Source organism: Balaenoptera acutorostrata, chromosome 1 (genome assembly GCF_949987535.1).
Source record: "Balaenoptera acutorostrata chromosome 1, mBalAcu1.1, whole genome shotgun sequence".
NCBI lineage: Eukaryota > Metazoa > Chordata > Mammalia > Artiodactyla > Balaenopteridae > Balaenoptera > Balaenoptera acutorostrata.
The window spans coordinates 135546497-135569246 of NC_080064.1; the positions used below are offsets into that span (position 1 = coordinate 135546497).

Genomic DNA, 22750 nt, shown 5'->3' on the forward strand with positions numbered 1-22750 from the left:
CAGTCCTACAAAGCTAAAGGATAGCAGTGAGGATTTCAAGGGGAAGGTTGGGAAGAGACTACCAGGGTCATGAAAGCCCGGAGCTTTTTGTTCCCTAGAGGAATGAACCCCTGAAAACGGACACTGCTTCTGCAGAAGGGCATTTTGATTTCCCAAAAGGCTTATCTAGAACACATGAGTCTGGCACCCACAGTGGGCAAGTGGTTCCAACAAAGAGGACATGTGAGGACTCGGGGCAGGGGCACTGTGGCTAGGCTAGTCCTCCAAGGGGAACTCAGAGCGTCCTTTCACTTCTGAGTGAGAATTAGGATGAACGGTACCATGGAGCCTTAGGCATACCCTCATATTTTGCCAGATATTTATGATGAAGGGACCCCGCCAGCCACTTCAAAATAACTTATTAACTCCTCTAAGCTCATCTGTTCAAATACAAGTTGACTTTAGAATAACCAACCAGGCAGATAATATAGTTCCAGGTAACTGTGGTTGTTAATAATCCTTAGGTACATTTGTGATTATCTGGGACTGTGTGAGCCAAACTTTCTTTTAATCTTCTCATTAGTATAGTCCCAGTGCTTTGTGATCACAGGGTGCCTTTCTTCCGAGGTCCTGTTTAAATTGCTAAAATAATGTATTAGCTCCTCTACTGGGCTACCTAGTCACCAAGAACCATGGAGAATGATAAATTTCCCGTAATGCAAATCAGTTTTACAGAAATTATATTTCTTCTATTTTCCCTGTGTAAAAGAGAAAAAGAGGCTTACAAATTTTGGTTCTTAAGGTAATGTTAGAGCTAAGAAGATTAAGGACAAAGGAACAGAGTGAGAGTAAATGTGAATTTGGGAAGAAGGCAATAAGCAACAGCTAACATCAACCGAATGTGTACCGTGTACAGACTGTGCTGTGCACCTCACATGGGATCTTACTTGACTCTTAGAACAAACCTATGATGGGATGTTATGATTATCTCCATCTTGTAATGGAGTGAATTCTGCCTAGAAAGCTTAAAATTTGAATGCAGGTCTGACTCCAAAACCTGTATTCTTAACTGCTATGCTCCAGTGCTTGTCTTGATAAGCATGTTCAATGTTCTGTTGTCTCTGATGGAAACTGTGTTGGTTATAGGATCTTCCCAGGAATATTGAGATTAGAAAATTTTGCTAGGGCCAGATCCAATGTTCCTTCCTCCACGAAGCATTCTGCTCTCATCTTTTTCTTCCGTTCCCTCAGGAAGCTAAGGACATCCCCAGCACAGGCTAAGTTTATCCCTCACTCCTTATAAACCCCCTCTGACAGCATTTGCCACACTAGACTGTGGGTTTCCTTTGTCTGCTCCTGCCCCCCACCAGCTTCGTCCCCTGCCTCCCCCCACTGGCCCCGAACTGCTAAGTCAATTTAGGTCAGACCACATCTTATCCGCAGTATTTGATGTGTGTCTAGGACAGCAAAAGTGTTCTGTACTGTGGTTGTTGAATGATTAAGTGAGTAGATACATGGAAGGATGGATAAACAGATGAATTAGTGAGTAAATGCCCTGTGAGCAAAAGGTTGAATCACTGTCCAACTCATTTAATCTCTTTCCATTATCCTCAAGTTATTCACTATTTTCTTCAATTTCAGTTCAGCTGGACAATTTCTGAGGGATGATTTTATTAGGAGTAATCTGTATTAGTGAGTATTTTGAAAACCATGTCTTATTACTCAGTCTTTATATTATATATTGGACTAAAATCTTTCTTTCCAATATGAAGGAGAAGCAGAACAGAGTAGAGCTATTAAGATTCTGGACTCTGGAGCCAGACTGCCTCATTCTTCCCCTATCCAGGACTACCCTGAAATCACCAGAACATGTGAGAAATCTCTTCCATCATTTGACAGCCGGAAAGCCCAACCTTAGCATACCCTTGTCCAAAGAAGGGTGAGAGGTTCTTGGAGTGATGGGAGAGGTGGTGATCCACTGGTTACATCAGATGAGGTGAATCAACCTTGGGGACAGATGGAGTGACATGTCTGAACCAAATTTCTCTCATGACTGTAAGCTCTTTCCAAGCCCCTCTATCTGAGGTATTACTTGCCTTCCCATTTTCAGCTGCTCTAGGCGTTTCATCCTTGGAGTGGCACTCTGCCCTTATATCATTGAAAGTTTCCCAGGAATGGCTCTGATATAAATCATTTACACTTACATTTACATTGAAGGCTAAGGAGCCTTAGCCATCTCACTTGCTAAACTAAAGTTGGTTTGTCTGATCCATGTTGATATTGCTGAATAGTTTTTGTTTTTTTTTTAATGGGAATCATAAAATTATCATGTAGCACCCATAGCACTTAACAGAACTTTCTGCACAGAGCAGACACTCAATAAATAAGTGAAAGAATAAATGACATTATAAATGAAAAGGAAGACAAGTGACAGGAAAATTAAAAGGGAAAAATGTTAGGTTCCACACCAGTCCAAAGCAACAACTATAAAATTATATGTGGAGAGAAAAGTATAGCTTTATGTGTGAAAAACATAAGATTTTAGTCAATAACCAAACTGACTATGAATTAGTCAACAGTGTGATTTTTGTAACCTCCAAAACCTTATTTAGACTCAGGATTTATTGACTGGTTGACTGATTGATTGATGGATTGAAGTACAGTTGATTTACAGACTCAGGCTTTATTAATTGAAATTATAGACTAGGGTGAGCAGGGGACTGTTTTGCTCTGTCCTGTACTTGTCATTGATTCCTTCTGGGTGGAGAGGATGCTGAAGGTACTCAAAATCTTGTTGTAGGAGAGGGAGGAACTTAGCATTTTTGTCCAGAGAAGTGACAACCCCAGAGCTATCGTTCCTTTATCATTCATTCCTTTGACAGATATTTACTGAGTACCTACTATATGCTAGTCCCTTTATTTACAGAAGTTATATTTAAGTGTGTGTATTGGGGGGAGAGGGTGGGAGGGGGAGGACATACAATACATAAATACCCACAATAATTCTGTATGTCATATATAATGTATGATATAATGCATATTATATAGTATTTAATATATGATAATGTAACATTCATTTGTGTTGTGTCAGCAAGTGGTAACTGCTGTGGAGGAAAAGAAAAGAAGGGAGCCGAGGAGGTACCAGGACAGGGAAGTCACATGGATATTTTGTAGAGCCCAGCCAGGGAAAGCTTGTCTAATGAGGTGACCACTGAGCAGAGACCTGAAGGAAGTGAGGAGTGAGCTTAGCAGACGGCTGAGGAAGTGCATTCCAGGCACAGGGAACGGCAGGGATGAGGGCTCTGAGGCAGGAGCCGGCCTGGTGAGTTTGAGTGACAGTGGGACTGGAGGCGAGTGAATGAGGGAGCAGATGTGGGGAGATGAGGTCAGAGAAGGAGTGGGGGCCAGGTCAGAGAAGGCCTGTGAACCACTATAAGGACTTGGGCTCTTACTGTGGCTATATAGTCATTGTTCTCAAATGCATCCACATAGTAAATGTTTATGACGATCTAGTTCTTGTCATTGAGAAACTCTCAGCCTCATGAAAGAGATGGAAACACAGGTAAATATAATGACAATGCAATGTGATCATTACCGTGACCAAAAAACACACAAAATGCCCCTAGAGGGCTGGAGGTGACACAGCAACTTTGCCTGGGTCAGCAGGGGAAGCTACGCAGAGAGTGTGGGGTAATCGTCAGTGCTGTTTGCCAAGTATTTCTGGCCTGGCTTTCCAGACATGTGGTAGGACTACGTTTTCCAGGGCTGTGTTTTTCGGCCCCCTGTTGGTTAGGTGAGGCCATGTCACTAGTACTGGCCAACGGTTGTGAGAGGAAGTGATGTGGGTCACTTCTGGGAGGGGGCATTCATTGCTGATGGGAGATCCCCCCCCCCCAGAGCTCTCTCTTTCCCATTGATGGTGACTGGCAATGTTCAAGATGGTGGCAGCTTTCTCAGTCTGGGTCCCCGAGTGACCATGATAAAGGGTGCCCTGGCTGCATACAGTAGGTGTGCAGTACATGAGAGAGAAATAAACTTTTGGTTTTGAAGCACAGATGTTGGTATTGCTTTTTCCTACAGCATAACCTAGTCTATCAGAAGATAATACTGAACTGGGTTTTAATAGATGACTCTTTAAGTAGAGAAGACAGAAGTTCATTATAGACAAAAGAAATTGCATTTGCTAAAACTCTGACATGTGCACGAATATGGCTTATTCAAGGAATTCAAGTATTTGAAGGGCTGTTAAGTGCTATGGGATTGGACTTTTATACAGCAAAAGGTCCCAGGGAGGGAATTTCCCCCAAATGGGGGAATCTACAGGGAAACAGATTTTGGCTCCATGTAAAGAACAGCTTTTATAATAGAGCTATTGGGTTGTCATGATAGGTAGTGAGTTCCTGGTCACTGGAGGTGTTCAAGCACAAGCCACAAGACTACTTAGTGAGACTGTTGAAGATGGGCTTTCAAGCATCACGTCAGAGAGTGGACTAAAATGAACATTAAAGTTTTCTCTTTCCTGTTACTTGATGAATTCAGGGTCTTATGTGTCCTTTGAGGAGGCTACCCACTATAATATTGTGTTAGTTTCCTAGGGCTGCCATAACAAGTTACCACACACTGGGTAGCTTAAAACTCTAGAACTCTATTCTCTCACAGTTCTGGAGACTGGAATAGAAGGCCAAAACCAAGATGTCATCAGGGTTAAGCCCTTCTGAGGCTCTGAAGGAAAATCTATTTCATGCCTCTCTCCTAGCTTCTGGTGATGGCGGGCAATGCTTGGCATTCCTTGGCTAGTGGATGCATTACTCCAGTCTCTGCCTCCATCCTCACATTGCACTCTGCCTGTGTCTCTGTGTCTTCACGGGGCCATCTTCCTTCCAGGACATCAGTCATCTTGGATTAGGGGCCCATCACGCCCAATATGACCTCGTCTTAACTAATTACATCTACGATGACCCTATTTCCAAATAAGGTCACATTCTGAGGTGCTGGGGGTTAGAACTTCAACATTATCTTCTTTGTGGGACACAATTCAATCCACAATACATACCAATAGCAAACTGAGTATTTACCAGGTACCAAGCTAAGCATTTTCCTTATAGTACTTCATTCATTCCTGACAACAACCCTATAAGCTAGGAGGAGTGATATTTAGGAGTCAAGATATTTAGCAACTGGTATGGCTCAGGCAACAACCAATCAGAAGGGGACATCCATCCATCAGACCTGCTGTAAACAACCAGCAGGGCTCTGTGGTGATTTCACCATGATGGTGGGTCCTCTTTCGAGTTCCGTTATTGGAGACAAGGAAAATGAGCTTCAGGAAAGGCCAAGGAATGTGACCAAGATTCTACAGCTAATGAGCGCAGGAGCCAGGACTGAACCCAGATCTTGCTGACCGTAGTCTGTCCCCTTAACTGCTGTTTTTCAACCAGCTTTAATTAGCAGCCACATAGCACTCTCATGAAAAGACTTAGAGCTCTTACAAATCAACACTCTTCTCCCCCCTGGATCAGATTTAGGACTTCCTGACAGCGATGACTTTTCGCTTAATGTTTTCTCCACTGATCCCGGCTACTACCCCAGATATTGCTTTAGCCTCTTACCCTGGAGGGAAGGCTTGTCTGCTGGCTTTTTATTTAAAAGTGCCCAGCCTCCACTGCGTCCCAGAGAGTCAAGAACAACGCTAAGCAAGTAAACCTTGATCCTAGAGGGGTCAGGAGACATTTTTTACACTTGTCCTTTCCTAGGACAGTTCCCCTCCAGCCAGCAGTCACGGAAAACCAGGGCTTGCCCTGGCCCCTTCATTCACTTCTCTGAGCTCCCTTTAGCTTGTCCCCAGCAGGCTCAGTCACAAGCCATTGTTAACCACACCGCCGACCTCTCTGCTTCTCCCCACTTGCATATGGCTGAGGATGCTTTCTGAGGGCAGGCAGTGAGAGGGGGTGGGATGGATGGCATGGGAGGCTTCATTTTTCTCATTTCATCTGAAGCCTGCTGGAGGGGGGAGGGGAATGAAACTCATGCTTATTTAATGCCTACTTAATAAATGTGCTCTTAGTTTTGCTAAGCTCATGTCACTTAATAATTATTTCAAAGTAGCTTTTCTTTCTTGTGTCCCTGAAAGCTTCCCTTTCGGGCTTCATTCTCTACCTCCACCACCTGTTCCTCTGGATCACAAGGAATACCGACTGTTCTGCAGGCGGTCCCTTTCCGTGGCACTCTTCAGCGATGCTGCTGGGCAGATCTTTGCAACTTCCTGTGAGGAAGGCCTGTTCTAATCCTGTGGCCTATCCAAGAACGCTACGTTGATGTGTTTGTCGCCTTTAGAGGGGTCTTGCTCTGAGACCCGTGATCTGGCTTTGGTGTGAAGTGGTGCCTGCGCCTCTAAGCTAGATGCAAAATCTCTGTCACCAAAAGCAACGCTGGAGGCTGGAGGGGACCAGCAGAGCCCCTCGCCTCCCTCACTCTCTTCCTGTTTCTCAGATGAGTCATCCGACTAGAGCTGTAAGACTCCAGGATAGAAGCAAAACAGGCCAGTCAGAGGATGAAGTGGTGGTGAGAGAGGGGAAGAGGAGGAGAAAGCTGGGAAGATGGAGAAGAAAAATATGGCAGAGCGCCAGGCTGGCGAGAGCAACAGACAGGGTTCTACAGGTAGAGGGAGAAAACATAAACCTGAGGGACAGATAATACACTCAGGGTTCGATGATACACTAACAGTTGTAAGCAAGACAGGTAACTAATGACCCTCCAAATGAGGGTGCAAGCAGGTTGCAGCAATTCGATAGATCGATACTCAGGAAATCCGTGCAGTGCCATTGATTCATTTCCTCCACTCCAGCCTCCTTATCAATATAATTATCCTGCGGGCACCACAGGGGTCTCCGGGTCTTGTGTAAGAGGCGAGTGGACAGTTGGATGGGCCTCCAGGCCCAGGTGGTGCTGTGCTGCTGGGGTCTGCGCTCCCCGCCTCCCGGGCGGCCTGCGGGGAGAGTGCGGGTCACCCGGGCTCGGCCAAGTCTTGCCCCAGCTAAAGTTGTCCTTCAGGGGCTTTTCTTTCCCTTGCCCTCCTCCACATGACTTCTCCTGGCTTTGTTTCTTCACGTTGAAGGGCTTTGATACTGTTACAGAAGAATGTTCTGGGAGCCATCACCTTTACACAGGCTGGGAGGAGGGGAGAAGTGGTCTCAGGAAGGTGGGATGTGGGGTGGGAGGGAGGAGGGGGAGGGGATGACGAGGGACAGAAAGAGCCACAAGTCACTCACGTTGAAGCTCTGCCTTTTGTGTTTTCTCCTATTTATTTTCTCTTAGAGCCAGAGAGGGAGTGAAAGAGACAAACACAGGAAGAGGAGCTTCAGAAAAATAAAAGAAAAAGAAAGAAAAAAAAATGAGTGTATAGGTTGTCGGGCGGGCAAGGAGAGGTGAGCAGCCAGTGCTTTGCTTAGATTTTCTAGCTTCTGCCAACCTTACACCCCACGCTGTCCCTGGGGGTGATTTATAAACCAGAACCATATCTGTGAAAAAAAATGACACTTTTTTTTGTGCTTTTTTTTTTTTTTCAGTTAGAATTAGTTTAAAAATAGTTCCCCGCCTGCCGTTGGGATGCTCTGTCACTTGGAGAAAGTGGGTAATTATGAAAGACGAGGGTGTAATGTGATTACCGCCGGCCCCATTGTGTCAGCGGAGGCAGCGTCAGGGCCGCTGGGAGGGCTCAGGGCCCGCTTGTCTCCATCAGCTCCAGGCCTTTATTGGGCATGTCAGGTTTCTGAAAAGAACCTGAGGGCAGAAAACTCCCTGCAGACAGGACTCGGTGGCTGGCCCAGAGCTGTCAAGAAGGACGCGCGGAGTAGTGTCGGAGGAGATGCAAGGCCGGGCTGGGGAGTCGCCTCCCCCCAGGACTGGCCGCCTCAGCCCCGCTCCGGGACCACATCCCTTGATGTGCCCGCAGGTGGGATCTGCAGGAAGGGTCTTTGGTTCAGAGCGTGGTGGACCCACACTCGTGTTTTGGCACAAGTGGGTCAGCCCAGTATATTTGTGTGTGTGTCCCTGCGGGATACAGAAACCGCATTGGCTGGGTGGAGGAATCTGGCTTTCTGGTCTTGTCCTCTGGCTCTGTCTTGTGCTGTCTGCGAGAATGCCAACTGACCTGGCCTCTCAGAGCAGTTCCTTCTTCATCTGAAAAGTGGGTCCTCAAGATCCATCAAGGGAATAACACCAAAGGAGTAATAGAATCTCCCGATTGGAAGTGAGTGTGAGGCCGGCCGGGTTTGAAGTGCTGCTTTACAGTCTAAGGGGAGAGGCTGGGCAAGTGTTACCTGCTGGGGGCCTCTGCTTCCTTTTGCGGCAGCTAAGGTTGACAGTCTACCTCCAGGTTTCCCCATGATTTTTGGTAAATAGAGATCCCATTTAGGTGAGAATTTATCCAATGTCTATAGATCCCAGAGAATTTTTAACATTTGTAGAGCATTTGACTATATACATACATATATATATATATACAGATATATATATAACCACGTATATATATATATATATATATATATATATATATATATATAGTTATATACGTATGTGTGTATGTGTGTGTATATATATATATATATAGTTATATACGTATGTGTGTATGTGTGTGTATATATATATATATAGTTATATACGTATGTGTGTATGTGTGTGTATATATATATATATATATAGTTATATACGTATGTGTGTATGTGTGTGTATATATATATATATATATAGTTATATACGTATGTGTGTATGTGTGTGTATATATATATATATATATAGTTATATACATATGTGTGTATGTGTGTGTGTATATATATATATATATATAGTTATATACGTATGTGTGTATGTGTGTGTGTATATATATATATATATATAGTTATATACGTATGTGTGTATGTGTGTGTATATATATATATATATATATAGTTATATACGTATGTGTGTATGTGTGTGTGTATATATATATATATATATATATATATATATATACAGAGAGAGAGAGAGAGAGGTGGGGGGGAGTCATATATACAGAGCCCTATTTAATCCTCATAATGGGCAATGGGATTATTCCAATTTTATAGACAAGGCTCAAAGTATGGGAGTGATTTGCCCAGTTACACACAGTGAGTTAGAGCCAAACTAAATCCTGAGTCATATTTCCAGACTCTCAGTTCATTCGTAGACGCCACAACCTCCCTCCATCAGCCACCTTTGTCCTTTGGAAGTAGGTAGGATATAAAAAATGAATTCCTAATTAATCTCCACCACTTGGGTTCAAAAATTCTTCTAAGAGCCTGACCTTTCGCTATCATTAATATCTATTTTTCATCTGTGTTTCTCAAGCTGGGAGAACAGCATGTCACCGTTTGCTGTTCAGTTACTCTTCTTGAACACTCATCATCCTGCTTTTCATCTTTCTTTTCTTTACATTTAATAAAACTGCAAAGCAAAGTCTCTTCTAAGAAAGATGACCACTCAGACTGCAGCCCAAATCGATGCTTTTTTTTTTTTTTTTCCTTGCCCAGGATACTCATTAGAACAGACGGAGAAATTGGTTTAGAATATAAAAAGTGGTCTCTGCCCTCATGGGGCTTATAATCTGGTTGAGAAGACTAGACTCATACATGTGAAACTGAATGACAAGGCAAGGCTGTCCATTTGTATTATTGGTCACTTACTTTAAGTTTAATAGATGCTCCTCACAGTGTGGGACAGGTGACCAGAAGAGGCTTCCTGAAGAGGTGGTGTCCCAGTCCACATGGAGGGGTGGTGTTGGAAAGGTGGGTACGAGTTGTGGGGGGGTGGGTGAGGAGGGGGGTAACGGGCACAGCATAAGCAGAGTTGATTGAAGCATCAAGGCCAAATGCAAGGAAGTTCTGCCTCTGAAGGGACTATCTTCAGTCTTCACAAAGGTTTAAAATCAATTAACACTGTTACAAAACTGTATGAAAATAATCCCTACATGCCCTGTGTGTGCCTGAGGTAAGGGAGCTGGTCATGTCTTAGTAGTGCTTCCAGGGCTTTATGTCCAGGAAGCCAACTCGGGGCCAGGCCAATTTATAAACATGGGCTCAGAACTTCTAATTAATTACAACTCTAAATGTAGGAATTGTTTGCTTGATTACTTGGACATTGAAACCCTTTAGAAACAAACAAATCTTGGGAGTAGTTACCTGTAGAAATTATACTCACCCACATCCAGAAGACCAGATAATTCATCTGCTCTAAAAATACCTAATGACAGATTCAAATATCAGATTCATGCTGTTTCCAATTATATGACATAACTACATTGGATTTGGTCCTTCTATCAGGAACTGAATAATTGCTTTAATATTGGATATCCATTAACTTCTCCAGATAACATGTATGTTGGAGGTGGCAGCTTATGAACGTTTAGCTCTAGAGGTCTAGGGGAGTTATTTACTTTATTGTGCAAATTATCAATATGTGTTTTCGAGCATGAAAGAGCACCACTCTGACCCAAGGACTACACACAGATGAATTCTATTTTCTAGTGCATGAAATAACATTTTGAAATTCGAGGAAGCTCCAAGGGTACTGGTCTATGGAGCACAACCTGCTTAATTAAATGCAGATGCACACTGATTGCATGCCAGGAGCTGGGCTAGGTTCCATTCGAGATGTCAGGGGTGAGCTAGAGAAATCTCAGGTAACTCCCTGTATAACTAGGAGGAAGGTATTTACATAACAAGAATAAATAGCAGGGGCTTCCCTGGTGGTGCAGTGGTTGAGAATCTGCCTGCCAATGCAGGGGACACGGGTTCGAGCCCTGGTCTGGGAAGATCCCACATGCCGCGGAGCAGCTGGGCCCGTGAGCCACGATTACTGAGCCTGCGCGTCTGGAGCCTGTGCTCCTCAACAAGAGAGGCCGCGATAGTGAGAGGCCCGCGCACCGCGATGAAGAGTGGCCCCCACTCGCTGCAACTAGAGAAAGCCCTCGCACAGAAACGAAGTCCCAACACAGCCATAAATAAATAAATAAATACTTAAAAAATAAAAGAATAAATAGCAAACCATGATAAGTAGCATATCCCAGGTATGGAGAAATTCTTCTGGGAGCCCAGCAGAAGGAATCATTTCAACTGCAAGACTCTCTAGAGAAATCTCGATGTTTTCCATCGATGTAGCCTTTGAGCTGGGTCTTGAAGAATTAGAAAGATTTTGAAAGGAGGAGACAGGGGAAAGGGCAGTAAAGTGAGTGAGGAAGAAGGGCACAGTTCCTGGGGTGTTTGTGTGTGTTCAGGGTTGAGGGGACTAAGAAGACGTCAGAGAGCCTTGACTGGCATCTTTAGAAATTTCCTCTGTATTCTGTGGGCTGGTGGAGCCTCAGTGTTTTTTAAGTAGGGCGTGACATGGTTAAAGAAACCCTTTAATATCTGCAGTTGCAGTTGGCCCCAGAGATGAATTCTAATCTGAAAAACTCAAAAGATTTTTTTTTTGCTTGTCGTTTATCTTATTTTGTAGTTATTCAGTCGGTAAGGCCTGGATTAGCCTTGCTCATTACTTTAGAGAGTGGTTTTCCAGGGTACATAATTTCTTAAATTACTTTTCTCTCACTCTCTGTCTTGACAAAATGCGTTTTGCTCTCCATTAAGTTATGCTGCGTCATCTTTGTTCATTGTTGTTAAAAGGGGGCTCCAGTAGAATTCAAATGTTGTTTTATTAACTGCTAAATCCAGGATATGTATTGTACAGTTTTGGGCTTTTTAAATGTTTTCAATCTGAATAAAGATAAGAAGTGACCATTTAGCTCCAGGCAGCTGCCTTTCTGACAAATTGAGAATGCAGACAGCACTGAGTTGGCTCTGAACGTAGCCAGGCTTTGGTGAGCAAAGCACGGTGTTGAGGGTTCCCAAGTCCACGTATGAGCCATTTAGGGTACAAAGCAGCCCAAAAGAGGATGCAGAATGTCCCCGGTGGGCTGGGGTTGATGCCTGAAATAACTTGTGCATGGCGCTCTCTTCTCTTTGACGGGAGTTCTCCTTCCCCAGAGCAGCTCTCCTCCCTCCCCAGCCTCTGTGCGCACTGCCTGGGCCTGCCTTCCTCTCCTGCACACACAGTTGGCGTTCTCCCTTTGCCCCTCCAGACCCTCTCTCCACCCTGATCTCTCTTCCTAGAGAGCTTCCCATTCAGCTAAAGGAGATCCGCAGTAGGGGAGCTGCAGCTCCAGCCAGAGGGGAGTGGGGTCCTGACTGACTTCCCTCCTGGGAGGTCACCCGCTGGTTGTGTCCCTCAGCTGAAGGGCGTAGTTTCTCTCAAGGTGACCTTCTCGATAGGAGTGACTCTCTTTCCAGGTTCTGGTAATAACCTCTCTGCCAACTCCCTTCACCTCCTTTGGGGCTTAAGGATGGCGACAACTCAGCTTCTACTAACCCCAGATGGTCTGGGTGCAGTGTCCTCACTGACTGACCCGTGGCTGTCTACTGCTCATCCCTGAAGGTCTCCGCAGGGGCCTGCCTTCCTGGCAAGGGCTGTTTACCCCAGACATTTCCTCCTGGCCCCAACTCTGCTTAAAACGTACCGGTCCTCTGTGCCTCATTCTCTCAGTAGTCAAATGCCAAAGTAATACAAGATACAGTGCTGGCAATAAATTCACACCTTCTGAAAACCTATTTGGAAACAGGTAGGCCTTAAACCATAAATAACAGTCACATTTTCATTTTAACAACAGCCTTCAACTAACCTAACAGTGGACATGGTTCAGTGTGGTTTCATGCTGTAGCAGAGAATAAGATTCATTGCCTGTAAAAGGTTTCAACATTTTTTTCTCACATTGATCTTTCTACCTTTCCCCTGTTGAAAAGCACTAAAATGAGTCAGAGGAACAGAACACCTGGCATCTGCAGAGCTCATTATAGTTTTCAAGACGTTTTCATAAACGTAGTCTCGATTGATCGTTCTATGAATTTTGTAAAGTATGTAAGGTGGGTATACTGCCCCACATTACAGATGAGTAAACTGAGGCTTATTCCTGTGAATAACATGCCATAAAGCTGGTATTAAAGAAATCAGATTTTCTGAGGAAAACTTAAGAAATTTATCTCTGAGAACTTTACAGTGTTAAAAGGAATTTGACTCACATCTTCTTGAGTTTGTTTTTCTGATGGGGAAACTGGAAAAGTACAGTGACATTAAAAAATAATAATGATAAAGGCACGGGTTTATTTATTCCTCAGCAAGAATGTGTTTCTCTGAGTTCAAAAATAGTTCCAGCCTTATACTTTTGCAACTCTTTGGCCGTGTATAGGGGCTTTAGTGAGCACTTGGCTGGGGTAGGGGTTTGGGGGTGCAGCCATTGACTCTTGGCCGCAGGGCTGGGAGTGGGATGGGGTCTGGCAGCCAAGGGTGAGAGGAGAGAGAGGGAGGAGCCCAAGGTGGTCAGGGCACAGGGAACCTTTCTGTTTCTCTCTGGATTTACTCAACAACTCTCCTGCTTGAGGGTTGGAGGACTATACCCCAAGGGGCTCTCAGATTCCCCAGTAACAACTCAAGAGTGAATTCTTTCTCTGGAGTTCGTAATGGGAAAACCTATCCCTTTGATCCTAGTTTGCATTATCAAACAGGATTCCTGCCGGGAAATCATTATGAAAGAGTTCCCCCTGCTGAGCAAGACACCAGCCTGATTCACTGAATGAGAAGCCCAACACAGGTGACCTGTTTCCCAAGCCAGCTCTCAGAGTTTTCCATGCTTTATCCTGTATTTGAAGATAATTTTGAAGTAGGCAGTGACTTGCCTTCCTACTGTTCTGGAATATTATACCTCATTAGTCTAGAGCCTAATGTCTAGAATGAAACAAACTTTTGATCGACAAGACGAATCCACATTTTTTTTTTAACTGTAGAAGTTTCTTTTATTTTATTTTTTTATACAGCAGATTCTTATTAGTTATCTATTTTATACATATTAGTGTATAAATGTCAATCCCAATCTCCCAATTCATCCCACCACCACCCCCGCCCCGCTTTCCCCTCTTGGTGTCCATATGTTTGTTCTCTACATCTGTGTCTCTATTTCTGCCTTGCAAACCGGTTCATCTGTACCATTTTTCTAGATTCCATATAGATGTGTTAATATATGATATTTATTTTTCTCTTTCTGACTTACTTCACTCTGTATGACAGCCTCTAGGTCCATCCACATCTCTACAAATGACCCAATTTTGTTCCTTTTTATGGCTGAGCAATATTCCATTGTATATATGTACCACAACTTCTTTATCCATTCGTCTGTCGATGGGCATTTAGGTTGCTTCCATGTCCTGGCTATTGTAAATAGAGCTGTAATGAACATTGTGGTACATGACTCTTTTTGAATTATGGTTTTCTCTGGGTATATGCCCAGTAGTGGGATTGCTGGGTCATATGGTAATTGTATTTTTAGTTTTTTAAGGAACCTCCATAACGTTCTCCACAGTGGCTGTATCAATTTACATTCCCACCAACAGTGCAAGAGGGTTCCCTTTTCTCCACACCCTCTCCAGCCTTTGTTGTTTGTAGATTTTCTGATGATGCCCATTCTAACTGGTGTGAGGTGATACCTCATTGTAGTTTTGATTTGCATTTCTCTAATAATTAGTGATGTTGAGCAGCTTTTCATGTGCCTCTTGGCCATCTGTATGTCTTCTTTGGAGAAATGTCTATTTAGGTCTTCTGCCCATTTTTGGATTGGGTTGTTTGTTTTTTTAATATTGAGCTGCATGAGCTGTTTATATATTTTGGAGATTAATCCTTTGTCCATTGATTCATTTACAAATATTTTCTCCCATTCTGAATGTTGTCTTTTTGTAAATCAACAATGAGTATGTATTGCCTTTCTCCAAAATAGCAAGATTGCTGGGCTTTTCTTTGAAGACTGAGCATGTGGGGCTGGTGGCTGGGTTTGTCCAAACCAGCTGCTTTTGATTAGGAAGGTAAAATCCCCACCACCTTCACCTTCACACATAACTGCATGACCCAGGATTTGTGCAGTTGACCACATTGCAATGTATGTGCAGGATTGTTCTATGAAGGAAAGGAATGGCTTTTTCTGTCTGATACCTACATATCCCAGGCACACTCCAGGCACTCATCCAAGGGCATTACATATTAACTCAATCCCCACAGAAACCATACAAACTACTATGATTGTCCCCATTTTACAGATGAGGAAACTGAGTCACAGAGAGTTTAAGTGACTTGTCTAAAATCACAAAGCATTTAAGCAAGGGCACCAAGATTCAATTTTTTTTGTCAAGGGATGCATCCAGTGTGTCTGGAAGCCTCCATATGAGAAAGAATTTGTGACAATAATCTCCCTCTCTGAGCTCCAGCAGAACTTGTTATTACACTTATCACAATAGTTACCCGCAAAGTTGTTCCCCTCCCGCCCCCACCAACAGAGAGTCCCTAGAGGGCAGGTGTATAATCTACTTGTCTTTGGTCCCAGCATATAGCACAGATCCTGGAGTCTAGTAGATTCTCTCTCTCTCCAAATACATACATACACAAACATGTGATGTATTTCCAGCCATCCTTACCTACTCAGGTGTCTGCATATCCCCACAAACTGGTTTTTCCTGCTGCCAAAGTTTCTGAAACGTTCGTCTCTGCAGTGTTAGCCAGGAGAACTGCTGCTGGGAGTGTGTGAGGTGACCCCGATGGGACCGAGGACCCATTGTGCTGCTGGCCATCAGCACAGTTTATTGTTAGGGTAATAAATGTCCTGCCCACCCCCTTCCAGGCTTCCTTGCTGATAGCTTCAGGATTGCAGTCTTCCCCGCACACTTATTTTGATTACTGCTGCCTGTCACGTTGTTTCTTATTATTGACCTTGGTACCTGTCAGACCGTTCACACCCCCTAATTGTCTTTACCTGCTACCCGTCCATCTTCACTGAAAGGCTGGTTTCTCTGACTACTCAGTCCCTGTCAGTTTCTCATGGATTTACTTGATTCTTCTCAGAAGTGAAGGAGTGCTTTGTGGCCTTCTTTGCCCTTGGATTGATGAAGGTTTTTGGCTGTGAGCCAGGTCACAGACGGTCCTCTCCAGAGGGCCACCTCAGGGAGGTTTTAGAGAGGGGTCATTGCCTAGGGGGCAGGGCCCTGCCTTGAAGACAGCATCTCTCTGGGTCTCCTGCCATTTTCATTTATTCATTTATTTCATTTATTCAATTTTATTTATTCAAGCTTTCTGAGCTTGAGCAAGTCATGAGACTGCTCTGACTACCTGTGAAGTGGGAAATATTTATAGTGAGAATCAGGTCTATGTGAAAATACTGCTCTCTCCAAATGAATCTTCTCCTAGGTACTGCTCTCAACCTTTTAGACCCTCAGTGTCAGGGGGAGGTTTAAGAATTGTGTCCTGCATAGAGAACAGACTTGTGGTTGCCAAGGGGGAGGAAGGGTGGGGGAGGGATGGATTGGGAGTTTGGGGTTAGCAGATGCAAACTATTATATATAGAATGGATAAACAACGAGGTCCTACTGTATAGCACAGGGAACTATATTCAATATCCTGTGGTAAACCATCATGGAAAAGAACATGAAAAAGAATGTATATATATATACTTTGCTACACAGCAGAAATTAACACAACATTGTAAGTCAACTATACTTCAATTAAAAAAAAAAAAAAGAATTATGTCCGGAGGGGCAGAATATTGTATCATCTATGAAGTGGCACATAATCAGTGGGAAGGTCTCAGCATCGCTAACGTATGACAAATAAAGAAGCACATGGTCTCTATTTCTGCATGGATCAGAGTTTCGTTATTTGACATCCAGCCACGGAACTGTATTTCCTTCTCAGTCTTCCCTCAGGCCCAGCATTTAGAGGGGGCACGAGCAGGATGGTGAGTCCTCACTTGTTGCTAAGTTGGTAATTGTTGGATTGAGTAGAACTGACGATGCTCATGTGGTGAAGAGTGACAAATCCCACGGTGGCATTTGTGGTGCGTCTTCTTGACCCACAAGTATAGAGAAGGACCATCACTTCAGGTAGATGATCAACAACCTCCAGGGAATTGTCTGCTTTCCAGAGTGGGGTTGATTAGAATGTAGAAAGGGAACTCAATCCCCTAAGAATCACAAGGATTTCTGAATTATTCTATGGCTGTTCCTAGGCTGAGTTTGCACCCTGAAACTGGACTCTAAGAAACCAGAGGAACACCAGGGGTCAAAAGCTATTCACCTGATTACAGCAACCAGACATGAGGCCTGGGAGGCCACCTTTGGGGTCCAAGACCAAGGTGGGGCTGTACTGAGCTGGACAAGACGAGGGTGGACAATGCGGTGTATCCAGGGCACAGCCAGGGTCGACTGAAAGTCACAGAGCTGGATCAAAGCCACCAGAGTCAGAAACTAAAGAAGAGGAGACACAGCAACAGAACCAGGATGCAAATCCCACGTGTCACAGGGGTAAAGCTGGGTGTGTGCCGGCCAACACCATAAGCCTTGGGAGTTACAATACCCACACCAATGGCCTAAAGCAAACCAACAAGTCTCTATGAAAAAAATTTTAATTCCCTGGTGGCACAGCGGTTAAGAATCCGCCTGCCAATGCAGGGGACATGGGTTCGAGCCCTGGTCCGGGAAGATCCCACATGCTGCGGAGCAACTAAGCCCGTGCGCCACAACTACTGAGCCTGAGCTCTAGAGCCCGCGAGCCACAGCTGCTGAGCCCATGTGCCACAGCTACTGAAGCCTGCGGCGCCTAGAGCCCGTGCTTCACAACACGAGAAGCCACCGCAGTGAGAAGCCCGCGCACCGCAACGAAGAGCAGCCCCCGCTCACCGCAACTAGAGAAAGCCCACGCGCAGCAACAAAGACCCAACACAGCCAAAAATAAATAAATAAAGTGTTTCTCTAAAGAAAAAAAGAGAGAAAAAAGAAAGCGATCAGCAGTCCTGGGTTTTCCAACTAGCAGCGAGACCTGTGCCAAAACTCCTTAAAAAAAAAAATAATTTTTTTTTCTGATTGGAAGTAAAACACATATTCATTATAAACTAATCAGAACATACAGGTTGAATTTTTAATAACTTGACCCAAGAAAGCCACTAGTGTTTTGGTATATTTTTCCCCAATTTTTTCTCTGTGTTTATTCACATAATTGGGATGGAATACTATTTGAATACTATTTCTTGGGTAAGCACCACCCAGTGACAGTTCAGGCAGGCTCAGAAGACAGATCTCAGGCCAACTCGGGTCCGTATCAGCTGCCAGGCTGCAGGGTTGTACAGGTAAGGCAGGGGCCAGGCCTGGCCAGGGAGTAGGGGGGTGGCTAGGCTGATGTCACTCAGGGAGCAGCTTTTGTATTTTTCCCTCCTCCCCTGGCAACAAGCACATTTGTCTGTTCGTTGGGAGCCTGGGCGAGTGTTGACAGGGTGACTAGCTTCCTCTGCACAGTCCTCCTCATTAAGATGCGTGCAGAATCGTGTCTGAACGCACGGCTCTTGTGGGGGACATTCCGTTTTGGTCCAGATCAGAATAAAGAACGAGGTCTGTTAGGGAGTCCTGAGGGAGAGCAGGGTGACTCCCGACTCTGTGGTTTCTGACCGATCTGAACAGCAGGGCCCTCAGGCAGGTGGACCTGAAGCTCTGGAGAAGAGAAGTTTCAGCAGGGTGGGCGTGCCCGGAGCGCAGAGCAGACACGATGGGTGTGGATGAAGTCCCTCGGTTCCCACGCACCACCCTGCACCGCTAGGTTCCATCAGAGGGAGTTAGGAAGGGCCAGCGGCCAAGTTTGCGTGCAAGACAGAAGCGGCTGGCCAAGATGGAAGTGCGCTCAGAAAGAGCTTCAGGAACTTTTTGAAACCTGTGATGTCAGTTCCTGAAGTAGTGTCCTCCTTAGCTATGAAAATGGCCTTTGGTGACAACCATGGGGCAGGATAAAGGGCAGCTGGCAGCAATGGGATGTGTTTGCATCCTTTCTCCTTACACATTGCCTACGGCCACTGAATTTGCAAAGACAAGCCTTTTGTCAGCACCCCCATGGACTGGGGCCTGGGAACACAGGAGCCCTCTGACCCTTCTTCCCAGGGCTGAGACTCCTGGGGCAGAGTTTGGGGTTAAGCAGCTGTTACAGTGCAGGGAGCTGCAGCTTCCATGGCTTCTATGAACTTGCATCACTGGGGTGAGGTCAGGACCAGCCCCGGGGTGGACCTCAGCCTCTGCCACCAGTGAGGTTGTTCAAAGCACAGTTCATCAACTTGCCGCTGTGGGGTCTTAAATCAACCTGGAGCTGGCCTTTGACTTCCAGGGAGTGCTGCCTTGGGAGCTTGCTGAGGTCACTGAGACTCAGTCTCCGGGAAGTGTGGGGAGGCGGGGGTGTTGCATTTTTCTAGTTTAATTACCTGGAGGGAAGAGGTCTTTGAGTTTTTGATTCCCTGACTAGTCTGGAGAGGAAGCTTCTCCGGTCATGCTGGGATAGGCTGAAGGAAAGAGCAGACCTCGATGGATAAACTAGTAACACAAGGTCTAATTTGCCTTTGAATGGGCATTACTTCCTGCTCCTCGGGGTACTTGGATGCTGTCTGCCCCCTGCCTTCACGTGCCAGGGCCCCAGGAACCCTCAGGGAGTCGCAGGGCAGTGCTCAGCTGCTTTCTCCTCAGGCCTCTGTACTTGTATGACTCACAGAGGTGGATTAATGGGCAGTGCAGGTGCCCTTCTTTCCCGCTTTACTGCATCAGGAGAGGCTGCGAGGTTTCCATAAGCAAGAACTTAAAAATTGTAGCATCGACCTGACTCATTGCTGAATCTCCCTAGTCAGATACCAGTCGTATAGCCTTTGTTTTTATGCCAGAACATTCTGATATAAGGAAGTATTGTCTCATCCTAGATAACTTAGAAAAGGGGTGTTGAAACACTTTTTTTTACTCTATTGGCAGTGAAAAATATTTCTTACCTTGTAACTCAATACGTCATGCATAAATTCTATATACATATAAAATTGAAACCAAATTTCACAAAACAATACTCACTATTTTGACTATGTTTCAATCCAATCTATTACAGAATACATATTCTATTCTCCTTCATTAAGGAAGAATAGGTTGTAACCCACTAAACTGGTTTCATGCTCCACTAATACATGACCCACAATTTAGGAATCATTGCTTTAGAGCAGCACTGTCCAATAAAAGTATAAGGCAAGTCACTAATGCGAGTCACGTATGTAATTTAAAATTTTCTAGTTAGCCGCACTAAAAAGGCAAAGATAAGCAGGTGAAATTAATTTTAGTAATATGTTTTCTATAGCTAAAATATTATGATTTCAACATGTAATCAGTATTAAACATTGTTAACAAGCTATTTTCCTTTTTTTAATACTGTTTTTGAAATCCAGTATGTACTAGATGCTCATAGCACATCTCAATTTGGACTAGCCACATTTCATCAAGTGCTCAACAGTCACATGGGGCTGGTGACTCCCCTTTTGACCAAGTTTAGAGGATACTTCAGGAAGAAGAATCAAGTGTTTATCCTGGTGTTTACAGGTGTGTGAGGTCCTGGCAACATATATATATATATTTTTTGGAAGCTGCATTTTCCAGGCACCTCTGCTCCAACACCAAGAAATACATTACAACAGAATGGACTTGGGCTTGGTATCTGGATTTATTATTAGAAATCCTATCTTTTGTGTAGTGTGGGGAGACATTCAAGGAGGGTGTTAAGGGGGACACCATTCTATCTCCTAAGTAAACCTTAAGGTGTAAAGTTAGCTGAAGTCAACAAACCATTATTGAACAGTTACTGTGTATCAAGTGTAAACCAATGTCTCAGCATCTAAGTGTTTTTTGGAGGGCTCTTTTACTCAGAGCCAGAAGGTGATTTGCATAGGGATTGTCCCTGCTTTGTCCCTAGTGGGCTTTCTTTTAACTCTTTCTGTACCAGGGGCTTTCTTCTCCCTGCAAGCCTGCCACTATCCAGCGTCCCCTACTCAGGGTGTGACTCAGGTGGCGACCTGGCTGAGAGAGCTGATGTAAACTGGGACGGCTGTGCTTCAGATCCAACTAAGTTTATTATTGTTGATGATGACAGCGCTTGCAGCTGACATTTACATCAGCCTTTAAAATTAACACTCATAAATACATCATCTGATTGAATTTTCACAGCAACCCTGGAAGTTGAAATCCCTATTTTCTTCTCCATTTTACACATGAGCAAACAAAGGCTCAGGAAGGTTAAGAAAATTGTTCAAGATCAAACATTCATTTGAGTCAACATACGTTTCTTTTGAGCACCTACCAGACACAATATTATATGTTGAGCTTATAAGAAGGAATAAAGTTTTAGGTATTGGTTGAATTGGGGCTCAAATGAAAATCTCTAGTCCAAATTTCAAGCTTTTTATGCCATCCCACACTATTCTCATTTCATGTAGGTGGAAATGCTCACCATCTATATTAGTTTGTTCTTGGCTTGACTTGACTCACCTGTTTATCATGGATCATCAATTACTTAAAAAGTTCATTGGGAATTCAGGGATGGAGTCCATTCTGTTCTCTACATTTACCAACTCCCTTTAAACTCATTTAGGACCTGAAAAATTGGATAACTCTCACATGAATTTTTGAGTCATTTGGTTATACTAATGTTGGTCTAATATTGTATACTAATATCACTAACAATTGTAAATTAAGCAGAGAGCGAGTCTAGGATTCAAGATTCTCATCCTTCCTTCATAAAACCCTCAAAAGCATATTTTCTTGGTGCTCTAGAACATTCTATAGCATGAGTTGTTAGTAGAAGCTAAGCAAAGACAGGAAAAAAGTGTCTGTTGGGGGCTTCTTTTGTCAAATTAATTTAGAAATCACTTAAACAGAGTTAAATAAATTTCTTTATGGAAGGAATTTTAAGAGCCTTTAACATGCTAATGTGATTTGTGAGTCATGAAGATAGATATAGATGTAGAGGTAAATGTAGATTTATAGTATATATGTAGATAAAGGTACACAGTATAAAGATAGATAAATATAGAAATGGGAGGCAACATGATGTAATGGTTAAAAGAATGGATTCTAGATTTGGATTGCCAGATTGAAACTTGGCTCCAATATTTGCTAGTTGTGTGACCTCTCTTGCCTCAGTTTCCTCATCTGTAAAATGGACGTTATGATAGGGTTGTTGTGAGAATTAACTAAAACATGCAAAGCACTTAAATCAAAATTTGTGACCTGATGAATGCTCAATAACTCTTAGATGAAAATGTTAGCTATACTTAGCATGTGGCATTTTCCAAATGTCAGATCAAAAGCCCTTCTTTTAATAGCATCTTCTGGGGTTAATATTACAGAAATACTCTTTGTAAAATGCTTCTCAAAGACTTAGAGCACAGGTTGGAACTGGAGAAAAGGGGTAGGAGCTGGGAGCTCTGTTCTGGACGATGGGCGGAGACTGTTGTATGAGGTCACTGGTTGAGGAAAGATGTCGTCACTGGAGGAATGGGGTCCTCACCATTGTAGTTTCATCTCCATGAAAGCACAGGTTGGTCATCCAAGAGCTTGGGGCCCAGGGACAGCAAATAAGTGGCATGTATGTCATGACTTCTGTCTTCTTCCCTCATGGCAGACATTGCCAACTGATCATGATGCGCTCTCCTGCCAACCTTCTTAACATGGGACTTCATGCAACTCTACAAGAAGGGTGGAATCTGTGTGTGAGAGAAAACTTACTTTCTAGCCCTGGGTCAGTCATCATTTGGTGGGGAAGAAAGTAGCAGTGCTTCAACACAGCTGGTTGCTGAAAC

The 22750-nt window shown here is 44.0% G+C and overlaps 1 protein-coding gene across 1 annotated transcript in view; it reads right to left on the minus strand.

Moving 5' to 3' along the window:
• Positions 1-22750, minus strand: part of TNR (tenascin R) — a 426026-nt gene that overhangs the window by 84347 nt on the left and 318929 nt on the right. The window lies entirely within an intron of this gene.